The sequence below is a fragment of the Ictidomys tridecemlineatus genome, chromosome 12, assembly GCF_052094955.1.
Source record: "Ictidomys tridecemlineatus isolate mIctTri1 chromosome 12, mIctTri1.hap1, whole genome shotgun sequence".
NCBI classification, from domain to species: domain Eukaryota; kingdom Metazoa; phylum Chordata; class Mammalia; order Rodentia; family Sciuridae; genus Ictidomys; species Ictidomys tridecemlineatus.
In genome coordinates, this window is record NC_135488.1 from 48,228,833 (window position 1) to 48,248,533 (window position 19,701).

Consider the following 19,701-nt stretch of genomic DNA (forward strand, 5'->3'; position numbering starts at 1 on the left):
TTATAATCCATAAAGTTAATGTGAATAAACTATGTTAGCTTAGTTTGTGCAAAAAAACAAGTCAGTGGGTTTGAATGGCAATCCATCTGATGTGCTGTCAGAATAATGGTGCATGATGAGTGCTCTCTTGGTTATATAAATGAAGACACTACAGAAACAAAAATAGCAAACATTTATGACAAATATAAGTGTTGAGAATTTCACTACTGCCACTAAGGAAGAGAAGATTTATCGTGTTATCCATAGAACAAATATGTGGGTGCTTACCATGTGCAAGAAATGGAAGATGTAAGCAAAGATTATATTATTTCTCCTGTGTAGGAGGGGTACAGGGATTAAACTCAGGGGCACTCAACCACTGAGCCACATCCACAGCCCTATTTTGTATTTTATTTAAAGACAGGGTCTCACTGAGTTGCTTAGCACCTCGCTTTTGCTGATGCTGACTTTGAACTTGCAATCCTCCTGCCTCCCCACATGCTGGGTTTACAGGCATGCTCCACTGTATCCAGCAAGATTATATTCTGAATAAAACAAATTTTACAAAAATGTACTGAAGATTGGAAAATAGCTCATCCAGATGTAGAAAATCAGTAAGAGATTCCAGTTTTCTGCAATACTTTTTTTTTTCTTCAATTTACGAGGCATGAATAATGTTGCTGAGGCCTAATTCATTCTTCCTCTTACACATCTAATAATAGGTTGATGGGCTAATTCTGATTTTGTCTTCAGCAACTTCAAAAACGGTGTTTTCAGGCAAGTCCTCACTCCAGTGGTGCATTTGTGGCCCCATCAAATTTCATCACCACTAGGGGTCATTCAGGAACTGGCTGCACAAAGGAAGAAGTCAGCTCAGTTCAAGGAAGACTTTGGAGAGCAGCTTAGGAGCATGAAACTGTGAAGCACTTTGCTTAGGAAGTGTTGCCTGTCAAAGAAAAGGAAAGCAAGTTGTTTGGCTATTTCCTCTGGCTATTTTCTTTAAGCATTCCAAGCTTAATGAGACCAGCTCCAGGCTGCTTTTAGAAACGGGGATCCTAGGGGTGGTAAGTCAAAGAAGGATAGCCTTACTCTCTGTGTGCAGTTCCTGAGAGTGACATCTACCTGCTGATCAACAAAACCAAGTTTGTTTTGTGTGTGTGGTCAGGACATAGATTATCTATACACAGAAAGGAGCACCTCTGAGATCGGGATCACACAACCCCAGATGAAAACCCTAGACTAAAACTTTTTGTTTTTGTTTTGTTGGGGGGCGGGGTGCTTCCTCACTGGAAGGCCCCCCCATGCTTGGATGCCCTACACTCTCCTGTTGGCCCCCCACCCCTGCTTCCTTCACTACCTTAACATTAGTCAACCCCATAAAGATGTTTGGAACCCAGACAATTATTTTCTTTTAAGGAACAAGCTCAGGACAAACTCAGGTTAACAGATACATTAAACCATGTTATTATGGGAATAAAAGTTAAAATTGCAAACATTCAGTTAAGTCAGAGAAGGAGAATAACCAAGAGGGACTCTCCAAAGAAAGCGTCATTCCTCATCAAAGCAGAATAGAAACCCTAGACCGAGAGCCACCAGTGGGACCTTCTTTGGCCCCTCCCATGCTATGGGAATGACACGAGCAAAGGACGGCGGCGAGGTCCTCCGACCGCTCCCGGGTGGTCCTGAAGTCACGGCTGCCCCTGCCCCAGGTAACCTCTCCCGGCCGACGATCCGTGTCTTGAAAGAAGAAGCCGCCACACGCGAGATGCCTTTTCGAATGCCCGGTTTATTCACTCCATCACATCACATCACACGAGGCACAGGAACAGAGGCTGGTGGGACTCAGTTCGCTCGATGTTGACCCACACATAGTGAGTCTGAACTGGCCAAAGAGCTCAGCCTTCCTGGCCTTTAAATACTATAGTTGTTTACAATACTTTAAACCAAAAACATGTTTATTCCATAATTTCTATTTCTTATCCTATCTTAACAGATCGTCTCTATTACATCACATCTTGTTTACATCTTTGCTTATCTTAGAAAATCACACTTGTTTTGTGCTAAAATACCTCAAAACATGTTTACCTTTTATCCTTATCTATTTCACACATTTTCTAGCTTAGGCACCTTTTCTTCATCACAACATGTTTACTTCAAACTCTCCTGTCCTTTGTTTATTTCAAACTCTCCTGTAATTCTCCTGTCAGGGAACTATCCTTGCTTGCTTCTGATAAATCTGCTACTGAATTCTCACCCACCACCCTCTGTGTACTTCACTCTCCCCGTGTGTGAGACAAGAACCCTCCAGTGCTCACAAAACCTTGTCTTATATCTGCATGTTTCTGTACCGACCAGTTTATAAACATAATTAATTAAATCATCAGGTTTTCAATTATAATCCAGTGATTAACAAATTGCATTTGAACCCTATGAAGTGCACAATCAAATGGCTTAGCCACAGTTTCGAAATGGTCCCAAAGACCCTGCCTGCTGTTACTCAATGTCCTATAAAAAATCACCTCCTCCTGTACTGTAAAGGTCGGGCGAACGTCGGAGGAAAAGACCACCAAGAGACTGTCTCATGCAACAGCAAAGGGTTTATTGGGGGTCCAACATGCTGGGGCTCAGAGCTCGCTTCAGAGGAGCAGAGAACCAAGAGCCCCGGGAACCACTTGAGCAGAGCTTATAGACATTCTTTGGAGAGGGCAGGGACTTCACATACATCATAGCATCCCTTGGCAAATCATCACACACCGCGGGAAAATCCAACAACAACTTTAAAACATGATTAGCACATTCACTGGCGGGAACAGGTCCAGTGGGGGTGATTGGTCAGTACCAAGATGGGTATATATTTAAACTGATTGGCTTAAGCCCTGAGGTGTGTACGTGCGGGACTGCACGGTTCTCTGAGGAAAGGGGGTTGTTCTCCTTGAGCAACTAGGTGGTCAGGGAGATTTCCACACACATCTAATGGGCAGTTCCCGGAATTGTTTGACTGCCACAGGAATTTCAGGTTCTGAATGCAACTTAAAAACTTTACAAACCTTATCCTTTACCTTTCAATTTCTTTATCCTTTCAGTACCTGATAGAGTATGTTAATATCACGGGGACATGCCTTCCATGATTAAGTTACACAGTATTCCCGCGTCCCTCTCACTAGTAGACTGTCTCCCTTCCCGTGTGCTGTGAAGCCAGTCGCCATGCTCGAGACACTGAACATTCAGACACTGAGAGTGTCTTCTAGCCAAGCAACGGGCAGCTAGGGATTGAGACCCTGCTGCCAACAGCCTAAAGAAACAAATGTTGCCAGCAGCCATAGAAAGAGCCCCGACTGGGATACTCCCACAGCTGGGCCTTCAGAAAAAACACCAGCTCTGTCTCCCTTGCCACTCGCAATCACAGAAGACGGTCGTAGCTGACTGTCCCCAGCCCTGATGCACAGACACACTGGGAGAGCAGGCTGTTATTCTGAAGCCAAGAAGTTGGTGGCTGTCAGTTACAAAGCAACAGAAAAGTAAAATAAATGGTGATTTTTATCATCAAAATAAGAGAAAAGATAAATTATTTACTTGTATTTATTTTTGCTATAGCTTGTGTGAAGGAAATGAAGGTGTTAACCCAGAGTTAACAGTATTAGCCTTCCCTGGTAAATCATCATATATGATATCTGAATCAGATTATCTCGTACCACTCTGTCTTATGGGACCTCAAGTGGTTTATTTCTCAAATTAGAATTGTCCCCTCTGAAACAGTCCAGAAAGAAAGAACAAAATATCCAGTAGGATATTTTCTCTTTTTAAAGCAACCAATTAGAATTGAGTAATCAAAAAAAACTGTAGATAATATTTCACAGCATCATGGGGTGTTTAGAGATTGAAAGAAGATTAAAGATAATCAAATACAGTTACAGATAAGAAGCAGAGACCAGAACCCTCCTTTGTGGTTCACAAGCTACATTTTTAAAAAAATATTTTAAATGTTGCCAACAAATAAAAAAGAATATGTAATAGAGTTGTATGTGGCCCATAACATTTAAAATACAGACAATCTGGATTAATATAAGAACATTTGCCGTCTCCTATCCTATAGCACTATAAAAATTTGGGTTACTCAGGCATATTTTCAGAATTCAGAACATGTGCACTTAAAAACTTGACATTTTAGAAATATTTTATATCAAACAAAAATATAAATCTAACAAATATAAAACTCTAATTATAATGTAGTTATTGAAATAAATATTTTGGAGAAATTATACTGATTTCTGCAATTAGCTCTGAGTGCTTCAAAAATAAGAAATATTTGTGGACTGAGAAAAATGAACAAACATACAGATACTTGATAGAACATTATACTGGAATCTGGGTGGTTAGTATATTCATCTTCACTGTACAATTTCTTAAACTTTACGGTGAATGCCTGGAATTTTTTCATAATAAAATAATAGGAGAAAATAAAATTATATACAGTGCTTATTATTAAGAAATCTATTTAGTGGGTAAAAATTGTACAATCATATCAAGCCCATAATGCCTAGGTGTGCAGTTATAGTTTTGTCTTTAGCTCAGTTTGGATTTGGCCTCTATATCTAAATCTAGACAATTCTCTGTTAAGTCAGAATCATCCAGAATCCATTCCTCACTCTATTCAAACCTATAATCTAGACACATAACTAAATAAAGGAAGGGAAAGAGAGGGAGGGAGAGAGGGAGGGGAGGAGAAGGGAAAGAGGAAGGAAGGAAGGGACAGAGAGCTAGGAGAGGGGAGAAGGGCAGAATGAGTGAATGAGGTAGGGAGAAAAGGAAAGGAATGGAAGGAAGGTAAACAAGGTATTCCCCAAACAACGCTTCCTTCCTGGTGTCATTCCTCAACTTCCAGTGGTTGGTATGATCCCTGTCCCATCAATGCTAGAAAGTGCTTTGTGTAGGACAGAATGCTCAAAGACAGAGTCTCGTGCTCAGTAAGCAAAGTTTGTTGACAAGGAAGGTGTCTGCCGGGCTGCCCAGTGGCACAGCAGCCAGAGTCACTTGAATAGAGGTTTTTTTTATCTTTTTTAAGAAGGAACAAGAACAAGCTGGAAAAGACCTTAGATACAGGTGGTTGGGTAATAACTGATTTTTGTATTGAAGGACCTTGGAGAGGGGGGTGGGGTATGGAAACAGGGTATCTTAAGTTTCTTTTTCTTGGCAGTTTATAAATTTCCGGTTTTGGATTAAGATAGAGTCTCAGAATCAAAATGGAATTACTAATGTCTAGGATACCCTCTTACTTTTCCTTTAGGGACTCCCGCCTTCACTCTCCTCCAGTTTGAGTACTGGGTGCAGACAGCAAGCCTGCTCCTTCTAGTGGGACTTGGCAGGCTGCCTAACTTCTGCCACCATCAGTTTGATTCCCTAGGGTGATATACTGCAAGGTAAATGGATTTTCTCCTGTCCACTGTTGTTGTTGTTGTCATGATGATGATGATGATGATGATGATGATGATGGGGATTGAACCCAGGGCCTTGTGCATGCAAGGCAAGCACTCTACCAACTGAGCTATATCCCCAGCCCTATACCACTCCTTTTTGATGCATTTCCTCTTGTTCCTGCACGGGAACTGCTGAGGGCCATTGCCAAGTAGGAATGACGCATCGATATTTCCTTGCCAGCATACCCCATGTTAAATGGACTTGCCTTGGAAATTTGCTGTGACCTTGCATGTGTGTTTGAGAAAGATGACCCTGCTCAAGGTGATCGAGGGTGGATCCAGGTTTGAGGAGGTATCCTGCAGGTTTGAGGAGGTATCCCGGTCCTTGGGTTTAGGGTGTTCCCGGTTTAAGGCGTTCCCGGTTTAAGACAATAGGGGTTTTAGGGAAGTTGGAGGTTGAAGATTATTGCTGTTGGGATTAGGGTGTTCCTGCTATTTGTTCCCGTTGAGTTCTCGTGAGATCAAAATGGGATTTGGGAAAAAGCCTTGTGGAGTAGGTGAATTGTGCGGGCAGATTTGAGTTTTCCCCAGAACGTGTTTGTAGAGGCCGGTGTGAGTTCAGGAATAAAGGATTGCTGTTTGAATCTACAAGGTGTGTGGTGGCTCGTGATTCTGTGCCAGGCAAGACATTGCCAGGAACCTCTTAACTGACTTCAGAACCCTGCTGAGACCATCAGGTAATTTACAGATCCTCTCCCTTTCCAACAAACAACCCAATGAAGCTCAGGGACTTTGGTTGGTGCCCTGTACCTTAGTGGCATATAGCATTGCCTTTGTGAGCCTGCTGCCCTCAAAGTGAATTTCAGTCTCCTGAACACCAAGGAGCATTCTATTTGCTGCTCAACTCTCAGCTCAAGATAATGCATAGGGGGAGACACCAGACCACTGCAGGGTTTCTCTTTTAGTTTGATTGCTTCTGCACCTTTTAAAAGTCATGCTAAACAATCTGGCATTTGGCAATGTGAAGGCTCTACCCTCATCAATGTGATCAGATGCCTTCATAAAAGGACTTTGCTCTTTTGTACTCTGCATGCTTTCTGCCATGTGCACAAAGAGTGTCCCTGCACCACCCCCTACCACCCCCCCAGGGAATATAGCAAAAGGTGCCATCTGGGAAGCAGAGAGCAGCCCTCACTGGACCATGTAACCCGCCAGCATCTTCATCTTGGGCTTTCTGGCCTCCAGAACAGTGAGAAAATAAATTTTTATTTTTTTTTTCCCCTTTGGTATGAAAGACCCTAGCCCAGTTAGCCCAGTTACCTAAGGCCAAGATATGAAACCAAGATACCAGGCACCAGGCATGCTTTCCAGACAACCAGTTGAAGAACAGAGCACCCACATCCTGGGGCATGAATGAATAAACCGGAACAGATAAGCAGGAAGAGAAAGAATAGAATGCAGACCTGTGGTTTTTGGAATGCAGACCTGTACCCCCTAGGTGGCCTATATGCTAGATTTAAACAAATCAATAAGAAACCTGTTGCTTCCCCGCGCGCGCGAGACCTGTCCTAAACCCTATAAAAATCTCTGTATCCCCAAGCCCGGTGTGCCAGTTCACCAAAGCTCCTGCTGAGGTTCTGCTGGGCACCCGCAGGCGCCTGTGTCCCAATAAACCAACCTCTTGCTTTTGCAGCCAGTGTTTCGTGTGATTCTCCTTGGACAGGGATACGGGGTTCTTTCATTGGACGGGGGTCTTTCAGGTACAGGGAATTGTATCCAGGGGTGCTTAACCACTCAACCACATTCCCAGCCTTTTTATATTTTATTTAGAAACAGGGTGTCACTGAGTTGCTTAGGGCCTCACTAATTTTCTAAGCCTGGCTTTGCACTCATGATCCTCTTGCCTTAGCCTCCCAAACCACCGGGATTACGGGTATGTGCCTCCATGCCCTGCTAAATTCCTGTTTTTTATCAATTGTCCAGCCTTGGGTATTTTGTTATAGCAGCACCAATGGAATAAGAGAGCTTCAAATGCTATTTTTCTTTCCAAAATTCTTTCTTTTTATCCCAGTTTGGGTTAGGTGCTGGTGGTGGTTATTATGTCTTCTTTTGGAGAGGAGAAAGTGTCTGTTCTGCTTGTCTGCATTGTCTTCTGAATCTTTTCTACATTTTCTTTATCCTCTGGTGTCCCAATTATATACCTGTGGTATGTTTTGAAAGCCTCCTGTAGTTCTTGGATGCCTTGCTCTATCTTTATTCCCCTGGTTTCTCTTTGCATCTCAATTTGAGCCGCCCCTATTGATCTGTCTTTAGGCACACTATTATTTCTTCAGCTGTGTCCAGTCGAGTGATGAGAACATCCAAAGCAAAACTCACTTCTGCCACGATGTCTTTTTAATGCTAGAATTTCCTTTTCTTTCTCCAGCTTTCTATGTCAGTGCTTTGTGACTTCTGTGTACTTACACATTATTTATCCCTTAGAGCCCTTAATATATGAGCATTATTTTAAAATCCCCCATTGATTATTTCATAAATTTCTTTTCATATGTAAAGCTTGTTCTAAACTTGCTCTGTAACTTCAGAATGTGCTTTTCTTGGCTTTAAATTTCTCACTGGACATGAGATAATAGAAACTGAGAGTAATGGGCCCTTATTGTTAGGCTTTATGTTAATTCGACTAGGAATTAGGCCATGTTAATGTTCCTTGTAGCTGTGGATGTCGAGGATCCATCTTGATTCAGTAGCCTCATTTTACCCCCCATGTTGTTTGGGGGATTCCTGAGAACACTCCCCCCTCCCCCCAGCTAAGGTTTTCAACTGGAAGCTCTCTCCGTGGTGATCCACTGTTAGATTGGAGACCTACCTTAATGACAATTGATGGAGGAGAATGAGAACTGTGTAATATTGAAGCCAGAACTAGACAGGCAGTCAGTACAGATAGGTAAATCGAGTCAGGTCAGAGCCAGGAGGCCAGTTTTGAGTGAGTCCTGCAAGTTGGAGACTGTTCCCAGAGGGACTGAAATGTTAATTCCCTCAGAGCCCTTCCTCCACCCTTTTCAAGAACCTGTTGCCAAGGTAACCTCCCGCAGGGAGCTATAAGGTAGTGAAAGTGTCCAGGGCTGCACCGTCCTGCCCTGCCCTTCCCCCTCCAGCCCACCTGTTCCCCCCCTTTAGGCCGCCCCACCCAGCATCTCCTAGGCCTACTCAGACATGCAGGAGGGACAGTGACAAGGGGAAGGGGCAGAACACAGGAAGCCCAGGACATATAGAAAGGGCAGAACACCTCGCTTCTGGGGACACCAGGACAGCAGCTATGGCCCCCTTCTCCCTCGTGGGAGAAGTCTGTGTTACCCCTTTTTAAATAATCCCTGCTTTATCGGCCTGCCTCGGCGTGCTTCTCTAATGTTCAGACTTCAGCAGAGAAAGCAGAACTCATCGCTGGTAACCGGTGGTATCGATATTGTGATTAAATGTCAGTGTTGACGGGGCCTGTGGCCTGCTTAAGTTGTTATTTTTTGTTTGCTTCCACCCCCTGGTTAGGTGGGACTGGAAGGCGCGGAGGAGGGTAGAGTCTGAGAAGTGGGCTTCCCCTGGTGACATGATGCCCTGGTAAAGTCCTTGTCCCGGAGCATGTTTTGTTGTGCAGGAGACTGGGACAAGGTGGTTTCGCTCTCTCTCCCTTCCTGAGCCGGGAGAGGATCAGACTTGGTTCTGGGATGTGGGAATCTTGTGGAATTCCTGGAACTAAAATCTGTTAACTGTGGGAGCCCCTAAATGGGGACCCCATAAGACTTTTATCTCTCAAGCCTGTCCACACCAAGCTTCAGCAGGCTTCCAGAATGACCCTTTAACTGTTCCTTCTAATTTAGGGCTCCAGAACCTTCTGCTTCAGCTTCAGCAGGTCTCCTGAGGCTCTGCATTCATTCATGTCCCCAGATTTTGTGGTGGTGGTTTGCCCCCAAACCTAAATTGTCTTCTGGAGTCCCAAGAAAATCCATTGCTTGTCAATTCGTTCAGCTTTTTCAACAAGCTTTTTTCAAAACTTTTAACAGATCCTTAAGTAGGTGAATGAGAAAATCAACTGTAGTGTGCAAAGACAATGGATCAGTGCGGAAAAGAAATGGAGGATTTAACTCTGATAGTGTTACTGATGTTGACCGGTGACGAGTTCTTGCTTCCCCAATGTTGAAGAATAACACCAAAGAAGCACGCCAAGGCAAGGTCAGAGTAGAGATAAGAAATTTATTAAAGGACAGAAGAAAAGACTTCTCCTGGAGGAAGAAGGGGACCCGAGAGGTGGAATCCGTGGAAGTGCGGTTGTCTCCCCTTTTTATAGTTCTTTCAGTGATGGAATGTAGGTGGGAAGGCCCGAGGGGTGGGACACTGGTGGGCCAAAGAAGTAGTCTGAGCAGGAAGGACTTCATTATCACTTCTTTGTGATGGGCTATCTTTAAATCTGCTGGGGGCTATTCATTAATACTTCTTCCAGGTGGACTTTGGCCTAGGGCCTCTTTGGGACTTCATTAACATTCCATGAGTTGTCGTGTTTTCCCGGAGTCATTCCCAGCATGGCCTCCATTTTAGATTTCACTCGATGTGAGACCCGATTTACCTAACTTCACTGACTACCTAACTTTAAATCTGGCTTCAATAGGACATGGTGGAGGAAACTTAAACACATATTACTAAGTTAATCCAGTCCATAGACCAGATACTGTCTGATTCCAACTCTATAATCTTCTGGGAAAAGCAAATCTGTGGAGACAATACAGATGTCTGTAGTTGCCCAGGTGAGATTGAATCAGTACACAAAAAAGCATAGTGCATTCAGTAACACAGAGGCCTTTTACGGCTGGTAAATCATTCTGTATGATACTACCGTGGTGGGTATCCACCATTATATTTTTATGAAAATTTTAAAGTGTACAGTATCAAGAATGAGCCCTAATGTAATCGATGGAATCTGGGTGGTATTGGTGTGTCAATGGTTAAGTTTATCAACTGTAACAAATGTCCCATTCTGGCATGAGATTTTGATGATGGAGGAGACTCTGCATATTTGGGAACAGGGAGAGACAGGAATTCTCTCTACTTTCTGTTCAATTTTGCTATGAAACTAAGTCTGCTTAGAAACAAAATCTATTAAAAAATAAAATCCTAAAATAATTCAGCCTTTCCTCTTAAACTTGGCAGTTACTTTGTTATTTTCTCCTCCTCTCTAGCACTTCTTGAAAGATTTGTCTAGCCTCCCTATCTCTACTCCTTCCTCACTCAAATCTCAGCCCTCTAAATTCCTACTTCTGCCTTCATTATAACCTCAAAGATGCAAGCAATAGCAAAACTGATAACTCACAAGACAATATTGTTATTTTTCAATCTGGCAGAAGATTTGAATTATCAATTACCCCCGCACACACTTTTTTGTAAAGTCTTTCTTTGATGTCTGTCTATAACCTCAACTCCAATAACCTCAACTCCAATAACCTCAATGCCAACTTTCTCTTCTACTCATTTGAGTACCAATGTCTCATTTTTTAGAAGCAATTTTTACTTTTAGCAATTCATTAATATTTGCATTTTCAGCTTTTTATCCTTGGCTCTCTTCTATTATTCTGCACTTTCTCTTGTACAATTCCATTTATTCGCATCACTACTGTCTGCTGTCCATGTGACAATACTTCCTGAATTTCTGAGTTCATTGCAAAATTCTATTTGAGATTCTATTCCACATATCCTTGGATACCTACTTGGGCATTCCATAGGTAATATAAGCTCACATGCCAAAGAAGTGTCATAACTTATCCTACCTATTTCAGTTACTATCACCACCATGCATTCTCTTACCAAAAAATATATCATACAAAATAACAAAAATAATATTTTACTGAATTTTGTAGTATATATAATACAATACCACTATTTTAGAGATTGAGTATAATGTATTATACTAAAACTACAGATTATAACATTCATGATACTACAATAAAACATTATTTTTTATATTTTTTCTTATTGTCCTTGTTAATCTAAAACCAAATACCAAGTATTGTTTAATATGCATATTATAATCTCACACACCTGTCCACTTCTCATTCTTTTAAATCTTCAAATCTTCCTTCATTAGCCAAAAGAGCACACTTCTTCATTTGCATATCAAGACCAACTTAATCCAGCTTCTTATTTTCTCTTTTCAAGGCCTCTGTGTCTTCAGCTGGTGGGTGAACAGGATGAGGGCCCCTTCACCAGACTGACCCCATGTCATCTTTGCCAGGGCTTAAGTGTCCCTTCTACCAGGAAAGACTCTTCAAGTCTGATTTTGATTCTGCACTTATGTTTTTGTAGCATCTATATTTCTGATGTCACAAGATATTTTAATTGATGGTTAATGGTTCCCTTCATCCTTGTGTAGTAGACCTGGTCATTTGGCTTGGTCAGCACCCATTTCTACTTCTGCGGAACATCCCTTACTGCACAACAAAGACTTGAGAGCTAACAGCTACGCTTGTCAGACTCCCTCGTAGGTAGATCATTCTAGTTAATTGACCTAAATGTTAGATTTTTGGAATGTTTTAGGTTGCTTAACGTAGATGTACTTGCACGTGGACTTGAATTCAGAATTAACAAAGTGAAAAGATAGGCACCTATTGTGTACATTACCAATGGAACAGGCTCTGGAACAATACTTGGATTTTAGGTAAGGCCTTGTAATCCCAAAGGCAGCAGCTGACACAGTAGCTTTATTTCTTGCTTCTGCCAAAGGTAGACAGCTGACAGGACAGGTTGAGGGCCTTATTCTAGTAGTGAAATCTGGAGGCTCAATCTGATTCCCTACAATTTAGTCCTTTCAACAATTTTACATGCAACGAATTTGTTTATTAAGTCTCTTTCTTCTTAAATAGCTGAATGGTATATATCATTCATCCATAGCTTATAAAATATTTCCATCCCATCCATTCCCCATTGCTGACAGTATCTGACCCATAATTGGCTCTCAATATGTATTTGGTGACTGAACAAGGTTGATGTATGCCAAAGATACTATCACTCTTCTCTGAACCATGTCTTGAGAAATTTTTCAATATGTCAATAAGAACAGCAACAAATAAATAAATAAAAATACCAGAATCAATGTGATAGGTATATCTGGTAATAGAATAATTGCTCTCATCACTTCAATAATACACATAGCAATAAAAGAACAATAGACTTATTCTGTTGGCGTTCTTTGGGAATATGCATTCATACCATCTCAGAAGCACACTGGTTATTTTGGAAACATTTTCTTCTTGAACTCACTTCATTTAAACAAAAGTTAAAGCACCACATTTTCTGCTGTGTATGCATTTGGAACATTGTAACTATTCAAATTAAAATATTATTTATTCAGTTTAAGATTTTGAAACATCTTTAAGTTATCTAAACATTTTTTACTTACCTAAGTATCTAAACCTGAGAGAGATGGCACACAAACCTCTGTCCAACACAGTTCTCCTAGTGTTAGGCAAAAGGAAGTAAAAGAAAATCTCAAAGATGTGCCATTAGAAGCAAATTCATGGAAACCGCATGGACGGGTGGTCTTTCATCTAAGTCCCACTCTAATCCAATCTCGTATTTGTTCCTTCAGGCCAGGCAACAGCTGCTCGATCCCATAGCTGTGACCACAGGCACTGGCCTTTAATCTCCTTAGGTTAACCGTATTTCAGGAAAAGAATATTTGAGCAATAGACTAGCTACCCAGGGAAATGCTGAGATGACATTAATTAGAAGTATTGAAGGAAAGCGAGGCTTCTCTGATGGAAAGTTTGGGCCCAGGGAGGGAAGGCAGGCTTCTGCATGGAGGAGATAATTGAAGAAGGCTGAGTCAATGTTTGGGAACAATTACCTCTTAGAACAAAATCCCTTGCCGTGGACTGATTGTTAACTATTTTATTTTGAAGTCTGGACACAAACACTGGCTGGACAGAGAACTTTTTCAAATGCGACAGGGCCATATTCCTGGGAAAAAAAAATACGATCTTTAACATTTGTTCCCAGTTCAACAGGTAGAGAATGTCATTTGTCTCCCTGACAAACTCAGTCTTCCTGCAGTGCCATACCTCATGCATAATGGACTCAGTAGGTCCCCTGTCACTTGTATTAGTTGATGTAGGTAGATGGTTCTAGTAAATTGACCCAAATGCAAATGTCTCAAATATAATAGTGATTGATTTCTCATTTATCTAGCAGTGAAAGTCTAGTGGTTCTGGTGGGCAGCTGATTCAGCCCCGGTACTCAGGCTACTCCCATATGGTATTATACCACTGGCCCTCTGCAGCAGCCAGCAGCCGGGGAAAGAGAAAATGCAGGGAAGTCTCCTGATTTGCTGATCTCAGACTCTTTCTCTCTTTGCTTTTTATTGTATTCTTCTGTTTTCAATGCGCTGAGGATCAAACCCAGGGCCTTGTGCATACTGAGTACATGCTCTACTACAGAACTATATACCCTAGACTCCTGATCAATTGTTATTTCCATCCCAGACAGTGAATATTCTTTGATATCCTCCACAGAAACAGTTGCCTAGTTCACATTTTCCCAGTTTTTTTAAAAAATAAAGCCCCATTTTTTATTAAAAATGCCATTAGAGTTCAACAACTTTTGAAAACTAAATCTCATAACCACTTACAAACTCCACAGAAGAAAAAGTAAGCAAAATATCTATGGTTAAGTGATGTTTTCACAATTAAGTCAGCTAGGATAAACATAGAGTAGCATTATATTTACTTATGAAAGTCAAAATTATTTTGCATATATACTCACTTTCACATGTACATAGTTCACCTATTATCAATCATCCATTAGTGTGGTACTTTTGTTACAACTGGTGAACTTTAGTCATACATCATTAATAACTAAAGTTCAGAATTTGCATTAGGGCTCACCCTTTGATGGTTTTTATCAAATGCACAATGTCAGAGATTCACCATTATAGTATCATTCAGAGTAGATTCACTGCCCTAAAATTCCACTGTGCTCCACTTATTCCTCCTCTTCTACCTCTTCTTTCCTTGCAACAAGTGGTCTTTTTACTTTTTCCATATTTTTGCCATTTCAATAATTTCATATAGTTGGAATCATATAGTATATATCCTTTTCAGTGCAGCTTCTTTCACTAAGAACTGTGTATTAAGATTTTTTTTTAACTCTGTCTTCTCCTTGGTAATTCATTGCTTTTAACTGGTAAACCATATTCCATTGTATGGAAGTATATTTGTGATTTATTCACCCACTAGGTATATTTGATTACTTCCAGTTTTAACAATTATTTGTAAGGCTATAGTAAACATTCATGTCCAGGTATTTTGGGAACAAAAGATTGTCTGCTCATTTGAATGAATACCTATGTGGGTAATGCTATAAACTTTTCAGCATATTAAAATGGTAATTTTCTAGTACTTCAGGAAACTTAAATGTGGACTTACAGAAGAGTGAGAAGTTAGCTGGGCTGCAGTCTTAGGAAGGGTCTTATAATTTTGTGGGGCTTATTTCTGGCAAGCCCACCAGGTTTTCAAAGAAAGATCCTGGGAAGGATCCTGCCTGTCTCTCCCCAGGACAGGAGGAGAGCAAAGAGTATGAAATAAAATCAGGGGTTCTCCAGGGAAGAGCCTGCTCTTTAGAGGAGCCGAATTTACCAAAGCCAGTCTCAGGCGGTATCCTTGAGATTATATGTTTTATTTGTTATTTAAGGTGTCAAATGAACTATGGGTCCTTTCAAAAAAGCAGCTTTTCACTTCATTGATCTTCTCTATTGAATTCTTGTTTTCAACTTCATTGATTTCTGGTCTGGTGTTTACTATTTCTTTTGTTCTGCTTACTTTGGATTTGATTTGCTCTCCTGTATCTAGTTTTCTAATGTGGGAACATAGATTCTCATTCTTAAATCTCTCTTCTTTTCTAATATATGCATTCACCACTACAAATTTTCCTCTAAGCTCTGCTTTGGCTGCATCCCATAAATTTTGATAAGTTTTATTTTCATTTTTATTTATTTATGTAATGTCTGTGTGTATACACATATATATGCATATTTTTATAGAGAGAATTATTCTTTAACACTTGTTCTACTTCAAAGTCTGTTGTTTAGTCTACAAGCACTTTGGGATTTTTCAGGTATTTTTCTGTTACTTATTTTGAACTTAATCCCATTGTGATTTAACAGTATTCTTTGTATGATTTTCATTCTTTTATATTTTAAATATTAAGGAGAAAAGAATAGAACATTAAATAAGGTATATTTTAAGGTGGTTATGTTTTCCCTATAATTATCAGAAACGCAACTTCATTTTTTCTTATATACAGTTGGAAAAAGAAGTGAGCATTTCTCTTCCCCATGCCAAAATCTAGAATGGGCTAGATTTGAGTATGTCCTTTTCTCCAGATCAATTAGATTCTGATAAATTCCAGTTGGTCTAGCATTAGCTAAATAGTCATCCCCTGTATCTGTAGGGGATTGGTTCTGGGTCCCATACATATACCAAAATCAGTAGATGCCCAACTCCCTTATTGGAAATGACATAGTGTTCACACATAACCTATATGCATCCTCCTATATACTGCAAATCATCTTTAAATTACTTATAATATCTAACAAAATGTAAATAGTTGTTGTGCTGTATTTTTCAGGGAATGATGACAAGAAAAAAATCTCTGTGCAAATCAGTACTGATGCAATTGTTTTTCAACTATTCTCAGTCTCCGGTTGATTGAATACAAGAATGTGGGGCCAATGGATATGGAAGGTTGGATGCAGTTTCCTGTGAACAGGCCATGTCAAGAATACATATTCTTTTCATATTCAAATTATTCTTATTCCTATTCCTCCCTGGAACCACAAAGGTATTTTTCTCCAATTTTTACCAGGAGAAACTGGTGAAACTCATATGAGAGTGAACCTGGGAGATATCTTAAGGATTATCCCCCACAGGATTCTGAACTCTATTAAACTGCTCCATGTATAATTGTGTGTGTGTGTGTGTGTGTGTGTTTAATTTCATTCATGTTTAATATAACCCCTCTCTTTTTTTATATAGATCCCTGGACATCCGTTGTTTTTTCATTTAGCATTTTTACCATGATCTGGCCAGTGAGTTGGGTAAAAGGGATATTATTTCCCCAAATTCCTGAAACCAAGCCTAAGATGGTGAAAACTGAAACTACATTGCCTTTTTTTTTTTTTTTTTTTTTTTTTTTTATTTTTTGATGTTCAGTTTTTTTTTTTTTTTTGTTTTTTTTTTTTTTTTTTTTTTTATTGGTTGTTCACAACATTACAAAGCTCTTGACATATCATACTTCGAACAATAGTTTCAAGTGAGTTATGAACTCCCATTTTTACCCCAAATACAGATTGCAGAATCACATCGGTTACACATTCACATTTTTACATAATGCCATACTCGTGACTGATGTATTCTGCTACCTTTCCTATCCTCTACTATCCCCCTCCCCCCCCATCTTCTCTTTCTATCCCATCTACTGTAGTTCATTTCTCTCCTTATTTTTCTTCCAATTCCCCTCACAACCTCTTTTATGTAGTTTTTTATAACAATGAGAGTCTCTTTCCATTTCCATGCAATTCCATTTTTCTCTCTCTTTCCCTCCCATCTCGTGCCTCTGTTTAATGTCAATCTTTTCTTCCTGCTCTTCCTCCCTACTCTATTCTTAGTTGCTCTCATTAAATCAAAGAAGACATTTGGTATTTGTTTTTTAGGGATTGGCTAGCTTCACTGAGCATAATCTGCTCTAATGCCATCCATTTCCCTGCAAATTCCATGATTTTGTCATTTTTTAGTGCTGCGTAATACTCCATAGTGTATAAATGCCACATTTTTTTAATCCATTCATCCATTGAAGGGCATCTGGGTTGGTTCCACAGTCTAGCTATTGTGAATTGTGCTGCTATGAACATCGATGTGGCAGTATCCCTGTAGTACGCTCTTTTAAGGTCTTCAGGGAATAGACCAAGAAGGGCAATAACTGGGTCAAATGGTGGTTCCATTCCTAGCTTTCCCAGGAATCTCCATACTGCTTTCCAAATTGGTCGAACCAATTTGCAGTCCCACCAGCAATGTATAAGAGTACCCTTTTCCCCACATCCTCGCCAGCACTTGTTATTATTTGACTTCATAATGGCTGCCAATCTTACTGGAGTGAGATGGTATCTTAGGGTAGTTTTGATTTGCATTTCTCTGACTGCTAGAGATGGTGAGCATTTTTTCATGTATCTGTTGATTGATTGTATGTCCTCTTCTGAGAAGTGTCTGTTCAGGTCCTTGGCCCATTTGTTGATTGGGTTATTTGTTGTCTTATTGTCTAATTTTTTGAGTTCTTTGTAAACTCTGGATATTAAGGCTCTATCTGAAGTGTGGGGGGTAAAAATTTGTTCCCATGATGTAGGCTCCCGATTTACTTCTCTTATTGTTTCTCTTGCTGTGAAAAAACTTTTTAGTTTAAGTAAGTCCCATTTGTTGATTCTTGTTATTAACTCTTGTGCTATGGGTGTCCTGTTAAGGAATTTGGAGCCTGATCCCACAATATGTAGATCGTAGCCAACTTTTTCTTCTATCATACGCAGAGTCTCTGATTTGATATCAAGGTCCTTGATCCATTTTGAGCTAATTTTTGTGCATGGTGAGAGGAGGGGATTCAGTTTCATTTTGTTGCATATGGATTTCCAGTTTTCCCAACACCATTTGTTGAAAATGCTATCCTTCCTCCATTGCATGCTTTTAGCCCCTTTATCGAATATAAGATAGTTGTAACTTTGTGGATTAGTCTCTGTATCCTCTATTCTGTACCATTGGTCTACCCGCCTGTTTTGGTACCAGTACCATGCTGTTTTTGTTACTATTGCTCTGTAGTATAGTTTGAAATCTGGTATTGCTATACCACCTGATTCACACTTCCTGCTTAGAATTGCTTTTGCTATTCTGGGTCTTTTATTTTTCCATATGAATTTCATGATTGCTTTATCTATTTCTACAAGCAATGCCATTGGAATTTTGATTGGCATTGCATTAAACTTATAGAGGACTTTTGGTAATAACGCCATTTTGATGATGTTAGTTCTGCCTATCCATGAACAGGGTATATCTTTCCATCTTCTAAGATCTTCTTCTACTTCTCTTTTTAGGGATCTGTAGTTTTCATTGTATAAATCTTTCACCTCTTTTGTTAGGTTGATTCCCAAGTATTTTATTTTTTTTGAGGATATTGTGAATGGAGTGGTTTTCCTTAATTCCATTTCAGAGGTTTTGTTGCTGATATACAGAAATGCTTTTGATTTGTGCGTGTTGATTTTATATCCTGCCACTTTGCTGAATTCATTTATTAGTTCTAGTAGTTTTTTTGTAGACCATTTTGGGTCTTCTAGGTATAGAATCATGTCATCTGCAAATAGTGATAATTTAAGTTCTTCCTTTCCAATTTTTATGCCTTTAATTTCTTTCGTTTGTCTAATTGCTCTGGCCAGTGTTTCGAGAACTATATTGAATAAAAGTGGTGATAGAGGGCATCCCTGTCTTGTTCCTGATTTTAAGGGGAATGCCTTCAATTTTTCTCCATTCAGAATGATGCTAGCCTGGGGCTTAGCGTAAATAGCTTTTACAATATCAAGGTAAGTTCCTGTTATCCCTAGTTTTTCTAATGTTTTGAACATAAAGGGATGCTGTACTTTGTCGAATGCTTTTTCTGCGTCTATCGAGATGATCATATGGTTCTTATCTTTAAGTCTATTGATATGGTGAATTACATTTATTGATTTCCGTATATTGAACCATCCCTGCATCCCAGGGATGAATCCTACTTGATCATGGTGCACAATTTTTTTGATGTGTCTTTGTATCCGATTCGCCAGAATTTTATTGAGGATTTTTGCATCTAGGTTCATCAGAGATATTGGTCTGTAGTTTTCTTTCTTTGATGTGTCTTTGTCTGGTTTCGGAATCAATGTGATGTTGGCCTCATAGAATGAATTTGGAAGGACTCCCTCTTTTTCTATTTCCTGGAATAACTTGAAAAGTATTGGTATTAATTCTTCTTTAAAGGTTTTGTAAAACTCCGCTGTATACCCATCCGGTCCTGGGCTTTTCTTGGTTGGTAGTCTTTTGATTACTTCTTCAATTTCATCCATTGATATTGGTCTGTTCAAATCATGTGTGTCCTCCTGACTCAGTCTGGGCAAATCATATGTCTTAAGAAATTTATTGATGTCTTCACTATCTTCTATTTTATTGGAATATAGGTTTTCAAAATAGTTTCTAATTGTCTTCTGTAT